At 40.7% G+C, this 18443-nt stretch overlaps 1 protein-coding gene across 1 annotated transcript in view; it reads right to left on the minus strand.

Moving 5' to 3' along the window:
- Positions 1-18443, minus strand: part of znf1035 (zinc finger protein 1035) — a 46657-nt gene that overhangs the window by 24328 nt on the left and 3886 nt on the right. The window lies entirely within an intron of this gene.

Genomic DNA, 18443 nt, shown 5'->3' on the forward strand with positions numbered 1-18443 from the left:
GATATTGCTAACAGAGGCATTTGTGACACCAATAATTGTTAACCCATACATTTATTTAAGAACAGAACATAAATTCCGAACAAATTTGCTCAAAAGTGTTTTATCACGGTTGACAACCATCTGATGTATGACCATCTATAAGCAGGCCACTCTATGCCCTTGATCCTCCTTACATTTACTGTACAACAGGGATGTCCCGATCCCGATCACATGTATTGGATTGGGGCCAATACTAAGCATTGTTAATTGATCGCGATCGGCAATTTGATCCGATCAGCCCAGCCGATCATTTACATCAGTTGCCGTAAATGGAGCACAATTTACGACAGGCCATAAACACACCAGTAACAACAAAACAGCAGTAGCGACATTAGCTTTCGTGTGTTAAAATGTCAGCAGTGCAGAAATACTTCAAACTTGAGAGCAAAAACAGTTCAGACACCACTTGCAGCATCTGTAACACAACCGTTTCAAGAGGTGGTAGCAGCAGAGCAGTGTTTAACACTACAAATTTGATTCGTCATCTCTGATCAAAACATGCAGGGGACTTTACAAGAGCAACAGACAGCTTCACCGAAGCAACAACCTCTGGACTTTAAGAGGAAAGACAAATACCCTCGAGAGCGCGACAAGGCAAAAAGATAACAGAAAAAGCTGTCCAGTTCTTCACTTTGGACAACCAATCCCTCTCCGTGGTGGAGAATTTGGACCCATGCTATGCCCTGCCGCCTCGACATTACATTACTGACACTGCTTTATTGGAGCTGTACAACAAAGTACACGACAGCATACTAGAGAAAAGCAACTTCACTGCCGTTAGCTTCACTCAGACATTTGGAGCTCAGATGTTTGCCCCGTGTCACTGCTGAGTCTCTGAGAAATAAAAGTGAGGGGGGGGGAAGTGATGTAGCAGCTCTAGTTGCACTTTAGAAATTGCACTGAAATAACAAGAGTGTCTTGTATTTGGGTTTTATTCCAGTGTTAATGTTTTGGTTTACATCTCAGATTAAGCTGCTACATTTTAAAAAAAGGATTGTTGTTTTGAATCTGTATTATGTTTTTGATCCTATTCAAGCTAAACTGTTTATACCACTTTTAAGTGGAGTTGGGATGTTTTTAATTCATTTTTGAGTTCAGTTTTTTGTTGTGACTAATAGAGTCAGGTTAGCTTCTTAGTGGAATTATACTATTTAAAATTCATGTATTGAATTCATATGTTATTGTGACTATTGACTCTTTTACACCACCTCTAAGTGAATCTGACGTTATTTGAGTTCACTTTTTTGACAGGTAAGGTCATTCAGCTGACCACTTTAAGTGGATTTTGATTGTCTGATTGAATACTAAACACTGCACTAAGTGAATACGTAAATTTATTTTTTGACAGATAATTAAAGTGAAACAGAGCTATTACACCGTTCTGAGCAGAAATGTGATTTTATGTTTTTTTTTTTTACAACAATATTGGCTGTACTGAGTTAAATGGAATATGGTTGAGATATCTAGTAGTAACAATTGAAACTCTAATCTAGGTAATTATGAGTATTGGATCAGGACTTGTTATCGGCAGATATTCAATATTAAAAAATTGGATCGGGATTGGAGGCCAAAAATGCTGATCAGGACAACCCTACCGTATAATATTTACTATACTGTAGTAAAAACTACACAGTGTAGCATTAACAAAAAGGGGTAACTTTTGATTTTCAGGTCAAGATTCAAATTCTTAAAAGTTTCTTTAAACAAAAAAATAAAAAATAAATAAAAAAAAAACAAGCTATTGCACTTTTACAATGCATATGATATTTCAATTCAATACTCCTGAATCAAGAAGCTGACATAGCAGAAGCTGCAGTAAACTTCTCAGTTCCATTGATTTTATTCATCAAAAGTATAAGCAGAGAGAAATAAACAAAATGTTGATCCTTCTGAACTTAACCCAGAAATCACATTACATATTACTTATATTATTCATATTTTATTGTAGATGTTTTTTAAAATAGATAGTTAATAAATAATATAATAACAAACTTAAACACAATACCAGCATTATTAAGGGAATATGGGTAAAATGAAATAAAGGGTGTGACAGACAACTTTCCGGTAGAAATTATTTTCAGTTAAAATCAGAGATGATTATGCAGGTCACATGACCTCTTTAAGTGGACAATGAGTCAGTTATTATGGACATAAAATTAAACATTCATTGAAGAAAGACTAAAAAAGCTTTTTGATGTTAGTAACAGCTTTTTTTGGGCACAACACTTGTACCATTAAAACCTTTATCAGGTCAGACCAGAAAACCATTCAAAATTAAAGCACAAACTTATGAAAAGAAAAACATTTTTATTAGGGTAAGCGTACCCATTAAGCCCAGGCACCATTTAAGCCCACTTGCAACTTTGAAGTCAATTAAAAAAAAAAAAAAAAAGAAAAAAATGAGGGGCCTGTCTAATGCTATACATTATTTTGTACAATCACAATTTCTTAATTATGTGTCAGTTTTTGTTTGACACAAATAGCATTGGTCGATATTGAGTAAGGCTCACCTACATTCGTGCAGTCTCAAGGAGGCTCAGATAAAGTCGCCTAAAAACTTTGATGTTTTGGGACCGCTCAGAAAGAACCTCTTTTTAACCATTTTCAGCCACTGACTTGTTAAGTACATTCATATTATGTAATTTGAGAGATTATTGATTTGTTTTTAGTGTATAAACAGTCATGCTAGCTAGCGTAGTGAGCTAACCACTAGTCAATACATCTAGCCCTACTGATAGATACACTGCTTAACTCATTGAGTGCCAGCCCTTTTATAAAATGGAAAGTGGCTTATGCCAGCGTTTTTGGCCATTTTGAGTCATCTTTCAAGACCCACAGAATATTTTGTACTATGACTCTGAAAACACTGAATAGCTCAAATGAAAGCAGAAACTCTCTATCTCAAGCAAAAAAAAATGTTTGTTTGCAGCTTGTTCCATCCTTGATTTATTTAAAGTTGGATAGAGGCTAGTTTCACCAAAAGACCACTTTTTTTCTAGAAGGCTGAGAAAAATGCATTTTTGTGAAAGAGAGTCTGTCAAGCAAAACAGTGATTTGAATGTTATGATTTTGCCTTCAATGGCATAAAAGACATCTGAAATTTGTATTAGAAATGTTATTTTATTGTAAAAATTAAAAAAATAAATACAAAATACAGCACAATACAACTGGACGGCCGCCACGGGACCCCTGATACTCCCACGTCCTCTCCTGCTTGTGTGTCCCCTGGCACTGCCTGTAAATTCTAGAAGTAATGTAATATAAAATATGTTATATAGATTATATATATAATCTATAATATAGAATTTTTTCTGTTCTAACATCTTCTTCTGCCAACAGACAGTGTTTGAAGAACTCCATGGGGCTTTCTCTTCTCTCATGTCTGCTTCTGAAATCACAGGAACATGAGTGATGGTTTTATTCGATATATTTGGTTGAATAATCAGTGGGTTCCTAACGATAACTTATCTCCATCGCTCTGGGATGGAGCACAAGATCTGCTCCGCTCACTCAGCAGCCATTCCTCAGAGGAAGGGTAGGTGGGTAGGAAAAGTCAGTCTCTGAAGTGTCGTCGCTGTATCCATCCGGCTGGATAGCGGGGTGCCTTTTCTCTCAGATGCATGGAGGAGACCTCGCGTCATTATTTAGCCTCTTGGCTGGCCGAGGCAGATGCCTGGACTTGCTGTCGGTTTCAGTGAGTAACCGATTTCTCACACAAAAGTTTAAAGTTTCTTCCAGCGTCCGCTGACGAAACTGGCCACTTGACTCCCTCAGTTTTTGGGAGGCATTTTGTGCCGATACTGAATATTTTAGAACTTTTAGCTTAGATTACCTCCATCCCGGCGTCTCCACTTCATGCTCTGATCTCAGTGGCCTTTGATCTACTTTCTCTTCCATGTTCTGACTACGAATCCCAGAAGCCCCAGAATTACTCACAGGGAGCATGAGAGTGCCCCCTTGTGCCAGCCGCCGAAAAAAAACACTTTGACGTACATATACTATATACACATATGTATATACGTATATGTATATACATTGAATTTCCCTTCGGGGATAAATAAAGTTCTTGTATTGTATTGTATATACGTCAATGGCACTCAATGAGTTAAGGATTAAAAATGATAAGTGCACAAACTGTTTTCTGATTCATTTTACATAAATCTTCAAATTAAGGCACAAAAAAGGGTTTGGGTGGGTGAAATATTTTCAAAAAATGTCTTTTTTCCAAGGTGGGCTTAAATGGTACAGTGACCCAAAAAACAGCTAGTGTAAGCTAACTTTGAACAAGAATTCCTTGATAATTCAGTAAGTCTGGCATAAGAGGGATAACTATGATGGAAAGTTTTACAGCATTTTTAGGCTACAGGCATTTCTTTATACATTTGTTTCATCTTGGTGAGAACATATTATCTTTATTTCCCTGGTAGTCACTATTGAACCATTTAAGCCCATCTTATGTGTTTCAATAGGAAATAATGAAAATTTGAGTTTTGATAGCTTTTCACTGTAATCCTTTGTTGGATGTTGTTATATCTCACTAACTTCATTAACGAGTACATCACAGATCACACACTGCCCAGAAGAATTGTTATGTTGGTTAATTTTGCATAATAATTTGTTTACAGTGAGAAAAATGCCAACAAAAAGGAAGAATTACAGCAACTGTCCTAAAATCATCATTGTTACAAGCCAAGCATTAAATCCAAGTTCAATAAGATACTGTTGATGCACTGTAATGTCATTTAATACTTTTAAAAGCAAATACTTTTTAAATTTTTGTCAATATTGTATCGAATTTTGTCAATATTAAATAAAATGTTCAATGAAATATTAAATACTGAAGCCAATGAAAATTAGTTTTAAGCCTACTTAGTCATGTTTGTGGTGGTCCATTTTTACAAGCCAAACATTAAATCCAAGTTCAAAAAAATGAATTGTGTTTAACATGTATAACATGTTACTGAATTAATATGTGTTTACTACCTGAAAAATATAATAATTTTTAAAATTTCTGTCAAATGTGGTTGTGAATTTATTTGGAACACCTGTGGGCTTAAATGGTACTTTGGTACCAATTAAGCCCATGCCAGACTTTTGACTTTATTCATAAAATTTCTTTAATTTGTTCTTTAAAATATGCATAAGTAAATAAATACACTTTCAAATGAGAGATTAATTCTTCATTTTAACAAAAGATCCTGTCATCTTAGTATCTATGAAAAATATGTGAACTTAGTTCCACCCTCAAAGTTTACTAAATTAATGTAATTACCTTTAAAATGTAAAAAATTTTCTCCCAGGGGAGCATGCCCCCAGACCCCCCCTAGAAAGGTCGGGGTACACATGATGAGAATGGTACCACCGCCAGGAAAAATCCTGCTTACAGTAGTGACAGGGGATTGATTACATCAGTTTCATTCATCCCTCATTTATCCTACAATCCTAGGATAAAATGGAGGGAACATGTGTCAAACAACTGCCCATGTCTTGCATCAAGGTAAGAGACATGGATCATATAATGAAAATATATTCTCCTTTATACCATTTCTCCAATGTTAGCTTTGGTTTACAAACAACTCTGATCTGCTAATCTTGCCCATTCATTTCTATTTTCCCTAGACCCCCTTCACATCTGCACTATGATCTATACACAGCAGCATCTGCCTTCTGTATTTACTTGCACGTGTCTGATTCATTAAGAACTTCACACAACTTCATTGCTAATTCACTTGAACCAAAATTGGAAGCGGTCTCTTCCTCATGATGTAATCCCTATTTGTCCATCTGAACAACTGCACAAGACCTTTTGATTTTTACTTTGCATACTTACAGTTGGTCGATACCACTTCTCACCTCTGTTCCATAAATACAAGAAACAACATAGAATGCAATATCCCACTCGATATTGTTTGTTTTCTGCTGCTCAGGGCCCTGAGATCTAGGGCCTCTAAAGCATGCTGTGCTTTCTCACTGCAGTAGCTGATGGCTTCAGAGCCTGAGGAAGGTATGGATGATTGAGTGCTGCTTTGACTGGAGAGATCAGATGCTTCTCCCTGCTTCTTTCCTAGGTTACCAGCCTGCTACATAGAAGTGATGAGTCACAAGGGGGAGTCCTTGATGAGCCTCTTCTCATGGTCAGCTAGGAGAGATTTAACCACACAGATCTCTTCCCTGGCAAATACTATGCCACAGCCCTGAACAGCTCCTCTGGAAACAATAAAGCCTGGCATACACTGAGTGATTTCAAGCTCTGTAACGAAATGTAATGAAATGTCAGCTCACACTGTCCAACTGAATCATTCACATATCACAACCCCATTGACCACCTGTGTGCTCACACAAGTGAAGTCGGGATGGACTGTGACAAACATCAGAGGACTTTCCTTTGAAAAAGTCTCACTCCTGAGGTGTAAGTGGTAGTCCTATCTGGTCTCCCTCTCTTTTTCTGTTAAGGCCATATCTCTCTCTCCCTTACACATAAGAAAAACAGTGCCAGCAAGCGCATAGAGGCTATATAATAAACATCAGCAGGATGTATGTGGGTAGACCTATTTTCTGATCATTTATTTGCTTTATTATAATGAAGACCCATTAAAGAGGCATTTCAGCTGTTTTATGGAGATTTAAGACACTGCCAAACAACTTACCGAAGAAAAATGCCCCGAAGTTGAGGACTCTGCTCGTGGCTCTGTGGGAATATGTGCAGTCGTATAACCAAAACATCAAACATGCCAGAAATTCATCCAACCAATTGGGAGCAGCTGTAATAGAGCCGTGGTCTGGTAGCATGTTCCCCTGTACACCAAATGAAAGAGGAAGCATGATCAGACTGAAAGTCAGTGCCTGAGTGGCCCAGGCTCAAGTCCGTCCTGCAGCTCCTTTACCACATGTTTCTCCCCCATTCTCTCATCCCTGTTTCTGCTTCTATCCACTGTCCTCCTCTATCAATACAGGCATGAAAAGCCCAAAAATGTATTTTTAAAAAAATTAATTCCCACAGTGTATAATTGGCTTAAGAATTGGTTGGGTGTCAGTGTTGCTCAGTGGGTAGAGCAGGTGCCCAGAAGCAGGGGCTGCAGTCCTTGCGCACTGGTCATGGATCAGTACCAAATCCGAGCGCATATTTGGTGAATGTTACCCCCATTCTGTCTCACCATGTTTCCTGTCTCTCTTCAGTTGTCCTATCGACGTACGGTTGTACTAGGACATCAAGAAATCAAGAAGCCATTTCCTGAAGCAACTCTGCTTGGGAGTGTTTAGTTGCATAACCACATCCAGGTTCTGTACCGTGATTCTGACTCATGCTACTTCTGGTACATAGGCAGTGCATATTTCCTCATCACATGGAAGTCAGGCCAGAGTAGACACTAACAGGAACCCTGTGCATGTAGGGCCTCTCCTAGTAGTTTCTCATTACATATGTCAGGACTACAGTTATGAGCTAACAATGCTGAGGGCAAACCGTGTGTTGTGTCTCTGTTTATTTTCTCACATTCTGCAACTTCCTTTTACAGCACCCCCTTTTCTGCATCTCTTCCCTTTTCTGCTCCTCAATCTTGTCTATTTCTACATTTCCCCACTCTATTTCTCTGAATTCTCCTCTTGGTTTTTCCACTTCTGCTCTTTCTCTCTCCCTTTTCTCTTTCTGCAATTCCCTGCCCCCATCTCGTTTTTCTGCTTTTCCCTAACCTCCAGCCTCCCCCTTCCTTTTTCAACCCCAGCACAGCTTTGGCAGATGCCTCTAAGTCCAGTTCTGCTCAAGGTCTTTCCTGTTGAAGTGATGTTATTCCTTACCACTGTAAGGCTGCTAAATGGCACTTGGTGTTGAGCTCATGGTGAGTAAAGGCCTGTGTCTATAGCTGACTTCTGTAGCACTGACAGTACCCATGACCTCCTTTTCAGAGAGCTTCTCACCAGCATTCCTCGTTGCTATGTTACAAAAAATGAATCTTACTTTCCTTGATAGAATCTATAACGTTAAAAAATGCTCTATGCTTCATATTTCTGTATTTCATAGGAATATCACGGAAAGCACGAAGACAGTGTAAAGGAATACTGTCCTGACACAGGCAGCAGCTGCAGGCCTGAAAATTACCCTCAGAATAATACAAAGAAAGACAAGTCAGATCTGTTCTCCTCTGCTATTGTCAGAAGCCTTGCCCCTTCTTGATTTGGATTGGCAAGTAAGATAGAAGTGACACTGATGAGCACAGTACTGTTCCAAAAGTTGGCAAATGAGAATGCTTTAAGTGTGGTGACAAAAACAGCTGACTCTGAGGGTGTTTCTCTACCCAGGGTGCTGACTGCTCAGAACGTTAGACTGCACTGGTTTTGAATTAAAAATAAGGACTGCAAGTGCTAAAAAGCCTGCAAAGGACACAGTCCCTAATGTCAGGTCCTTATAATAGTATATCAAAGAGTACAGTCTACAGTCCCCTCCAGAAGTATTGGAACGTTGGGCCAATTCCTTTATTTTCACTGTAGTCTGAAGAGATCTGGGTTCGACATCTAAAGATGAATATTAGACAAGTGATCAACATGTCAGCTTTAAAATCTAGGTATTTACATCTGGATCTGATACACAACTTGGGAGATAGCATTTTTTGTAACGGAACACCACATTTTTGGATGAGCAAAAGTATTTGAACAGACTTAAAATAAATTAAAGTGAACAAGACTTGATATTTAGTTTTAAATCATTTTCTTGCAGGAACTGCATCAAGCCTGTGACCCACTGACATCATCAAACCTTTACGTTTTTCTTCTGTGATGCTTTTCAAAGCTTTCGCTGCAGCTTCTCCCAGTTGTTGTTTGTTTTCGGGGGTTATTCCCTTCAGTCTCCTCTTTAGTAGGTTAAATGCATACTCTATAGGGTTCAAGTCTAGAGATTGACTTGGCCAGTCTAAAACCTTCCACTTTTGCCCCTGATGAACTCCTTTGTGGTTTTGCCAGTGTGTTTTGGGTCAATATCTTGCTGCATGATGAAGGATCTCCCAATCAGTTTGGTTGCATCTTTCTTTAAATTGGTAAACAACATGTTTCTGCAGACTTCTGAGTTTATTTTGGTGCTACCATCATGTGTAACATCATCAATGAAGATAAATGAGCCGTCCCAGAAGAAACCATGCAAGCCCAAGCCATGACATTACCTCCCCTGTGTTTCACAGATGAGCTTGTATGTTTGGGATCATGGGCAGATCATTTCTTTTTACAAACTTTAGCCTCTCCATCACTTTGGATATTCAGCACTATTTATTGTGTGAATAATTAAATAGGACACACCAGGGCAACAAAACACACCTGTCAGTCACATGATCCAATACTTTGGCTGGGTTCCATCAAATAATGATATCTTCAAAGTGGTGGATCAGATCTAGATGTAAATACTTGACAAAGCTGAAATGTTGATCTATTGTCTCATGCATATCTTTTGATGCCAAACCCAAATGTTTTTAGTCTACAGCGAAAATAAACAAATTGGGCCCAATGTTCCAATACTTTTGGAGGGGACTGTAAATACACCCTCTTTGTAAAGTGTCTTGAGATACCTCTTGCTATGAAATGGCATTATACAAATAAAGAACGACTGACAGATTTTTTTGTTTACATTGTTTAGCATGATTGTGGTCTGACCCAACAATTATAGGGATTCTGGACACGCCAGGGACATGTCTGACACGCCAGACAACCTCATGAAAGAAAGTCTAGCATGTTTGATTTTGTCCTGCCTTCTATAATTTGTGACGTGATTTTAGTGACATTGACCAACAGGAGTGCAGCAGGATCTACATGCACAGCAGTCACAGATGTTAAAACTAAATTGCAAAACAAAAGAAAAGTGATGAAGTTGGTGCTGTGAGCTGTCACAATGAAACAGAGGAAAAGTTTGTCAAACTCTGACAACAACATCCTTGCCTTTATGATGTATCACAGAGGGACTTCCTTGGCTGACTGAAAAAGAGAGAAATGTTGGCAAGAAATGGCAACCACTGAATCACTGCCATTAGCATTAGCATAAAGCTAGCATTTTATGCATACAAACTTTTGGATAAATGAACAAATACAATATGGTATCATAAATATATTATGTTTGTTTACAGCCTTCTCTCCAGGTGTAGTCTAGCCCCGCCCCTCCTTCTTGCAATGTCATTACATCAGTTGCAGTGACTGCTCCTGTACCTCCATGTAGTTTTTCATGTATGTTAGTCAAGACATGGCACAAATTTGTGGCTCTGAGATTCCCTATACTGTGACAGCGACCATCATAACAGACATAAAATGTGAAGTCTGACCTTGGCTTAAGAGGAGTCTGATGAGAAGGCAGTGCCACGTCATCATATAAATCCTGAGTTCTCCTTTGTCATTCTGTCATGGGGCTGATCTATAGTAAGCCTGGTAGCTGCTTGCTCACATAAACTACACTGTGCACACTGACAAAGCAGGGTATGGGAGTCTCCCAAACCATTATGCCTTGAAAGGAGAAAGAATCCTCCATATCAACATCTGCCTCCACATTATCTTCTCTGCAGTGCCCCATACTCAAGTCAAGGTGCTCCCCAAACAGAGGGGGCTGGGTAAGCAAAGCTAGAGATGTCTTATCGCAGTTTAGACTTGGTCTTTGAGGCATCCAACCTTCCTGGATCAAGGTTGGCATGGCACTGTAGTTACCTAGCATCCATAAGCAATTCTTTGGCATGGCTCCCATACAAGCAATGCTTAGTCCTTTTCAATCAAGCCAGCTCCAGAGCTGATGCAGAGCCAGTGCTTAATCTTGTTTTTCCATAGCCCCAACGAACCAGCTCTAGGCCAGAAAAGATGGTTACATCAGGGCCTGTGTGCTTATCTCTGTGGCTGGGGGTAGGACTGGAGTGCACAAATAAGCAGGAGGGGGACCAAGGAAAGATCTTCCGAGTCAGCAAGATTATGGTACAAAATAACCATGGATGTAAGGCAAAGCAGAAGTGCTTTGAGGAGGAGCTGAGCTGTCTCCTGGCTGTGGGGGCCTCAAATAAAGTACAAAGAAAGCTGGAGCGAGCGACCAGTGTTAGAGTTGCAGGGGAAACAGATTCCCACCAACTTTTACAGTGATATAATGACGTGGTTCTCTGGCTAGCTCCAGCCTGTTGAAATGCAAAACAGTCCTCTGGTAGTTTTTCGATGCAACTGCAAACCAACCTAGCACCAGCTCTGGCTTGATGGAAAAGGGGTTGAAGAGGAACCTGGGGTGCCTTACTAGGATGCTGAATCTGCAGGCATCTTGGCAAGAGTAGAATGCAACATCCATGGGCCACCACTTCATCCCCCTGAGCAGCATTATACACTCCAACATTTAGTTTGTATGGCAGATAGACAGGTTGTTGTGGTGGTGTAGGTCTGCCACAACACAACAGGTTATCGTTTAGGTTTGATATTCAGCTAATGCCCTTGGGAGCATACTCATGTGACTGAGCCAGCATTGGTGCAAGCCAATTGTTAAATCTCTGAGTAAGCACAACAGCACAGTAACAGCATAGTTTAAATAAACTTAGCATAGAAAGTTAGGAAATTTGTGTTTGGTAGACCACTTCTTAACTGTAACAAAATTTCTTGGCAACAAGACTAGGATAAAACCTAGTATATGGCTGACTGCAACTTACTGGGATGCCTGTTAAAAATGCCTGACTGAAATGTGTTCTGGCAGAGTGATTTGTGGTGATATGTGTGTGTGGGGATAAAGCCCTGGGCAGCATCATCCCCCCTCACCTCCTGCTTTTCCTTTATCGCATCTGATTGGAAAAAACATACGAGAGAATGGTGAGGAGAAAATATCCTCCCTTTATTCTGTGCTCTTTTGTGTGGAGAGGGGAGACATCACTACAAGAAAATAAAATAAAAGTCTTCTCTGCACAAGACAAGCTGTCGGTGTGGCCTTCTACTCTGTTTTTAACAAGAGTTGTGGTCCAGTTCGAATAAAGTGCAGCAGTCCTACAGCAACACACAAGCTAACAGCTAATGCCATGTCAAAACAGACCAAAAGTAGAAGAACTTTTGTTTCTGTGATGTCAAGCTTTCAGTGTTGCTCTCTGCACTTGTTTAGATAAAGACACTGTGTCCAGTGGGCTGCACAGCGGCGCAGGGGTTAGCACTGTTGCCTTACAGAAAGAAGGTCTCTGGTTCGCCTGGTATGCCGTCTATATAAGACCAGTCCAGGGTGTACCCTGCCTCTCGCCCAATGACAGCTGGGATAGTGCCTTGTTTCTTCAAACTTCCATCATCCAATCCACCAAACACCTAATGAGAGTCAATGGCAGAATAAGCTGTTTGGCTTTGGCAGAGAAGATGTGGCACATTTTTCATGGGCGCAATCCAAATACTTAGCTCTGCTACTCATCCCACAAATGTGGCACCATTTAAAAGGGTAATAAACAGGCTTTCCAACGGTATAACATATATTGCCAAGAAGCATTGTTACAACAAAGAAATAATCTACCAAACACATATTTACTTACTTTTTGTGCTTAGTTTATAATATGTCTGGACTGCTGGCAGGTCATCCCCCCATATGGAACTTGGCCTTTAGTTTAGAGGTGTACTACGGCTCACTCCAAATAATGCGGCAACTTGGTTTTGCCGAACAACAGCATGAACAGCATGCCCTATAGCATGAGCCCTATCAAAATTTGTCAAACTTGGCATGACGGTTCTTGAAGCAAACACATACTGGCCACTTTATAAAGGCCCACGCTCACCTGCGGGTACCAGAAGCTCAAAACAATAGTCAATAGCAACAGCAAAATAAGCTGTTTGTCACTAGAAGAGAATAACTGCCAATTTTTTATGGGCTCAACCCACATTCTCAGCTCTGCTGCTCATCCCACAAATGCAGAGTTTGCAGCGGTGTATGATTTATTGCAAAGAAATAATCTAACAAATACAAATGTCCTTAGATTTGTGCTTAGTTTGATTCATATTTCTTACGCAAAGAAAATACTACTGTCTTTAACACAACTTACTAAGAACCTTTTTTGGTAGAAAAAGTGTACAGTGGCCTTTTTTGGTCTATTGGTATTAAAATCCTGTCTGACAGCAAACCAAAGGAACGGGCAGACGCTTAAGAGGAGCAACATGTAAACACTTGGAAGAGGCTACTCTAACACACAATGAAGCATGCACATAGACAGCACTGTTTCATCTTACCAGCTCCTGTATTACACAATACCAATGACCATTCCCCCTCTGACACCACCTTCCCCTGGCTTGGGAATCGAACGACTTTGTCCAATCATTGCACCTCCATGCATTATACATCGAAAACAAGGTACATCAGTGGCAGTCATGTCCCATCTTGAACTGAAAAGCACCAAGTGGCATTTCTTTTTTACGTGCAGACTCAGAGAGAAGAAAAAAAAACAGCAAACTGATGGTTCCAAATCTCTTAAAGTATTAGACTTCATTTCCAGTATCAAAGCTATACAGCTACATGGTGAGGAAAGTATCCATTTTCCTGGCCTGCTTAAACAGAAGGGTCACATACTAGCCAAATGAATAGGCTCCTGTATGTCTTTTGATAGACCATGCATGTTCAAGCATGTCAGGTGTATCATTGCCAATAGAGGAATGTCTCAGAGCAAGATGAAACTGGCCAGCCATCTTAGAAGGCTCTGGTTGGAATCAAGTAACCTGTAAACATACCTTTGTTGTTATCCAAGCCGCTCTAGGGGACTTCAGCAGACCCCTCTTTTCTCTTAGCCCAACAAAAAGCTGGGCAACTACATTCTGAGAAAAGGGGGCCTTTTATATTTTCCATAGATGTGACCAAGTTTAAATAATTTAAAACAAATCCCTTCACTACCTATGCTTTAACTCCCACCACATGTTTCAACTTTTTAGCAGAATCTTCCACTGACACAGCAGATCAAGAGATAATTTGAGGGAAAACATTTTAGAAAAGCAAGCATCTTTACAATACATATTGTGTTTTTAAATGTCTCTTATGTGTTCTCCATCACCAACTATTCTTTGGTATGAGGGTACAGGGGCTAGCACTTTTGCAAAAAGCAAGCAGATTCTGAGGTCCCGTCCACACGGAGACGAAAACGATATATTGGCGTTTCGTTTTGAAAAAGTTTTCCGTAAAGACGGAATTGTTTCAGGAAATATCAGCGTAAACATGGAACCACTCAAACACCTGAAAATGCTGTAGTGCATATGCCAAGCCTGTACATGGCGCTGTAATGCTGCCATGGACATACACCAAAAGAGAGAAGATCACAGAAAACTGACCCAAACTTTCTTCTAGCTGCCCTTCTGGTTGTTCTCCGCACTGGATTTAAGAACATATGGTGTGTGCGTTTCGCGGTGATGGTAAAGGAGCATCAGATTTTGCTGTAAATACTTTACAAGCTCAGTAGCTTCTGCAGCACAAAATCAACCTTGTAGTCCGCCATTATTGTTTCGGCCAGACCCGCACAGGTGCTTTGAGAGAGCTACGCTGTGTGGCGCAATCATTTCAAGAAAGACGCAGATAGCCGTCCACACGGAGACGAAACGGTAGTCGTTTACGGATTTATGCATTCTAGGACCCGTTTTCAAAAAGTGTCGTTTACAGTCACCCGAAACGCCATTTCCGTGTAGAAAAAACACGGATACGACAAAAAACTTTTGCATTTACACCTGAATTCGTTTTCATGTGGCCAGGGCCTAAGTGTGTCTGCTGGTGTTTTGACCACAACCTACATGCCAGCAGGGTCCGAGGAGTCTGCATTCACTCCCAGACCCTGTGTTTGTTCTGTCCAAGTACCTCAGGTTCCTCATACATTCTACAGACATGGATGGTAACTCCAATGATGACTTATCACTGTGTGCAATAGTGAAAGTGAGTTGGAAGGTGATTCCACATTTATTCATGATAACTGTCTGAGATGTGTGAATGACCTGCATATAGGAAAAACAAACAAGAAAAACAAACACCCTGACTTTACCCAAAGACTTCGATACCCTTCCCTGAGCGCAGTAAAAATTCCCCATGCAAGTCCATGGAGGTGATAATGCTAAAGGCTGATCTTTGGGAAACCAGCAGTCTTAAGGCATGTAATGTAGCTTCTTCATAGTCAAAGTCTTTACCACTTGTCAAATTACACATTGCATTGATACAAAATCAAAAATTGTCATCACTGCATTGAACTCTTCACCATTTTAACTGTCTTTTGATATCCTGCATCCTGAGTCCCCAACCCTCCACTTCCTGTCTGATGGTGAGAGTCTCCTGCTGTGAGGTGCATGCTGGAACAGTTGGTCAGCCTATCCTGTCATGAGTGCATGTGTGGAAAAATGCTTTTGTGTTAGCCCCATGTTTGACTTGTTTTAAAGAAAACACAAGACATACGTGCCCTACAGTAGGAAAAAGGTTGTGCAAAGAAATCCCTAAACCCAGTTTAACCCTTCCCATGTGCATCCACAAGTCAACCTTGCAGACCGAGGGGCAGCAGCAAGCCATCATTTTGCCAGGGTTGTCAAGTAGGAAGCTGCTTTCACTGGCATTTTGTTCAGTCAGTACAATGACACCTCTAGAGGACTGAGCAGTGATCCCTGGTGTCCCAGCATTCCCCCTCCATGCAAGCTCCCACTGCCCACCATACCTTTCATACCATGCCATGCCTTTCTGTCAGCTGTTTATTTCCACCACCTCCTTTTACCATCTTCCCATTTTTGGAGACATCCCTCTGCAACCACTCTGCTGTGGCTTTATGAAGCAGAAACTTTTGCTAAAGACTTGTTGTGCCAAACTTAATATTAATAACATGCTTCAAATAAGCAAAATGACAATGGGGGTTTTACACAAGTAATGTATTATGTAGTACCATCTCACACTAGTGCCAGAGACTTTCACTGTATGCCTTCCTCTTGACCAAACACTTGTGTTTTCTGACCATAAGTACCATGAACTCTTAGTTCTAGAACCTTCTCTTCAAGGAACTCAGTGGTTATTATTATCTGCGTTTCCATCATGGCCGTAAGTCCTTCAATGCTTTGTCCTTCCAGTCTTACTATACTCTTGTGAGGCCTGGAAGTTGTCTAATAGCCAGAGGAGCAAGCTGAACTCCTTCGTGACAATTTCTCTTCGGCACATTTTTGGGTATCATTGGCAAGACTGTGTGTCTAACCTGGGAATCCATTGAGTCTGTCTCTGTTCCATCATGGCTGCGCTGCAGTTTGACTGCTTGCCCTACTGTCCATCAACACTCACCAACCGCATTTTCAGCGTGCAGCACAGAGCAGCATCACCAAACTGCTTGACCCGCAAGGCTGAGGAGTTTACATGATAATAGATTCATGCCTGGCCCTTTGAGAAATATCATTCTGACATGCTATAAAACAGAACAAACACAAGCAAAGCTATTGTTCAAAACTGCAGGTATCTGAGAAGGGTGGACTTGCTTGGATTTGTCTCTTTTTATCCTCTCTTGTGGGTTTTTGTACTTCTACCATGGGTAAGTAACCTATCTATAAGTAAATGTGCTTCCTCTTGTCCCTCTGACCTATTGACTCTGGGCTAGGCTACACTCCATATGATGTTTTGTTGATGTAGTAAAGTATAATATGATCTGGCATTTGTCTGACATCAACATGGGGTATTATATTCAGGATATCTTAATTTGGTTTTGGTGAAACTTCCTGCCTTGCTTCCCTTTGTTAAATTGATGAGCAGTGGTCCGGCATCTGGCAAATGAAGAAGTCCTGCATATTTGGGCTCTGAACTGCCAGAGTTGTGATGGAGCAGAGACATACCGCAGCAGAGCCGGTGGAAGCACTCTTGTTGACCAAAACTGAACCCAACTGCTCTGTTGCTGTGACAGACTGAACACGTATCTGGTGGAATTTAGAGGTAATGCAGACATGCTAGGAAAAGTGAGAGTGGGAAGGGCCAGCTGACTGATAGGTGCTTTGTACAGGCACCTGACGGTTTCCCAGGCCTGATGTAGCTCACTGCATACTGGGTTCCCAGGACCAGGTGGGCCAGAAGCAGGCCTGGATGATGGCCATTAGGAGACCAGAACAATGCAGGACCAAGGGGACAAAGCAAAGTGCAAAACTGGCATTTGCTCCGAAACCTGACCTGACCCAAAAGTCCCAGGAAATTTATGCAAATCTGGTATCCTAATACAGCCAGGTGTTAGGAAGAAAAATGATTGTGTTGTATAAAAAAGAAATTTGATGTAGAGGGTCAAATGTAATTCTAATTTAATCCCTTCATTCTATACTTATAATCTTCTCAAATGTTGGTATTGGTACTCAGTCATCCAGGTTAGCTATCCAAAGCTTGAATCAGATGGGGCAATTGAAAAAATTAATCTTTTTGAAGATGTTTTGCCTCTCTTCTTTAAGACTACCACAGTTAAAAAGCTGACTGTAGCCGCGGAGGAATGCTAAAGATCTGGGCTGTGACCTGAGAATCATCAACAGAATTGTTGACCTAGTTACCAATCAGAAATATCCAGCATTGCAGCCTCACCTCACATAGCTCCGGGTCCTTTGGAAAATACTATTCCCTAAGCAGGGACTTTTCAAGAGATACAAAAGGCATATAATTCCTTAACAGGTTCCTATTGCCTGGGCAAAGTACTGGGGGAAAGTCTTCTCAGCATTTCTTCACAAAGCCTCAACACAGATACCCACACCAAATCATGACGTGTACTGGAATTTAGAGAAGAAAAAGCAACATTTTCTAATGTCACTTTAGACCACAAAAATTCAAGTGCCACTCTGTAACTTATCCAGGCACAGGATATCCAGAAACAGATGGAAAACGCAGAGCTGACTGGGCTCTGGTGCATGTCAAAAAGCACAGTTGGCAAGGTGTGAACAAGGTTTCAAGACTTTCTGCTCCAGCTTAAACAGCAAGCACCATAAAATGCATGCTCAAATATATGCATCTCTCCCTCTGACAGCCATACACCTGTTATGAAAAGCTATACTGAAGACAATTGTATTGGACTGCTTGTGCTTGAGATGTGTGACAGGTGCATTTCAAAGAGCATCCTTGACACCAAGCATTTGTGTTCAATACCTAGTAGAGAATGGGGGAAACAGTAGGAAATGACAGCAGTCAGTTAAAAATGGATGCTTCACATTGTTGAAAGCATTTAGGAAGCTTCCATGCAAGTGCTGCACTGCACAGCATAGCATATCACGTAGGATCAGGGCAGAACAGCAACAAAAAGCTGAAACTGCACTGCAGAAAATATGATCTATCCCAGGGCAATCTCAAGGGTAGAAGTAAGGCGGAATTTGTTCCTCTATATGCCCTTGGGTATTGCTGTGTAATGGTAATTTCTCTCAGTGTCAGTTCTAGTATTAAATGCTAGGACTTTGGTGGGTAAGTTAGAATAATTGACATCATGGCCTTTTTCATGGCAGGTGGTTGC

This window comes from Cheilinus undulatus, linkage group 8 (assembly GCF_018320785.1).
Source record: "Cheilinus undulatus linkage group 8, ASM1832078v1, whole genome shotgun sequence".
Classification (NCBI taxonomy): domain Eukaryota; kingdom Metazoa; phylum Chordata; class Actinopteri; order Labriformes; family Labridae; genus Cheilinus; species Cheilinus undulatus.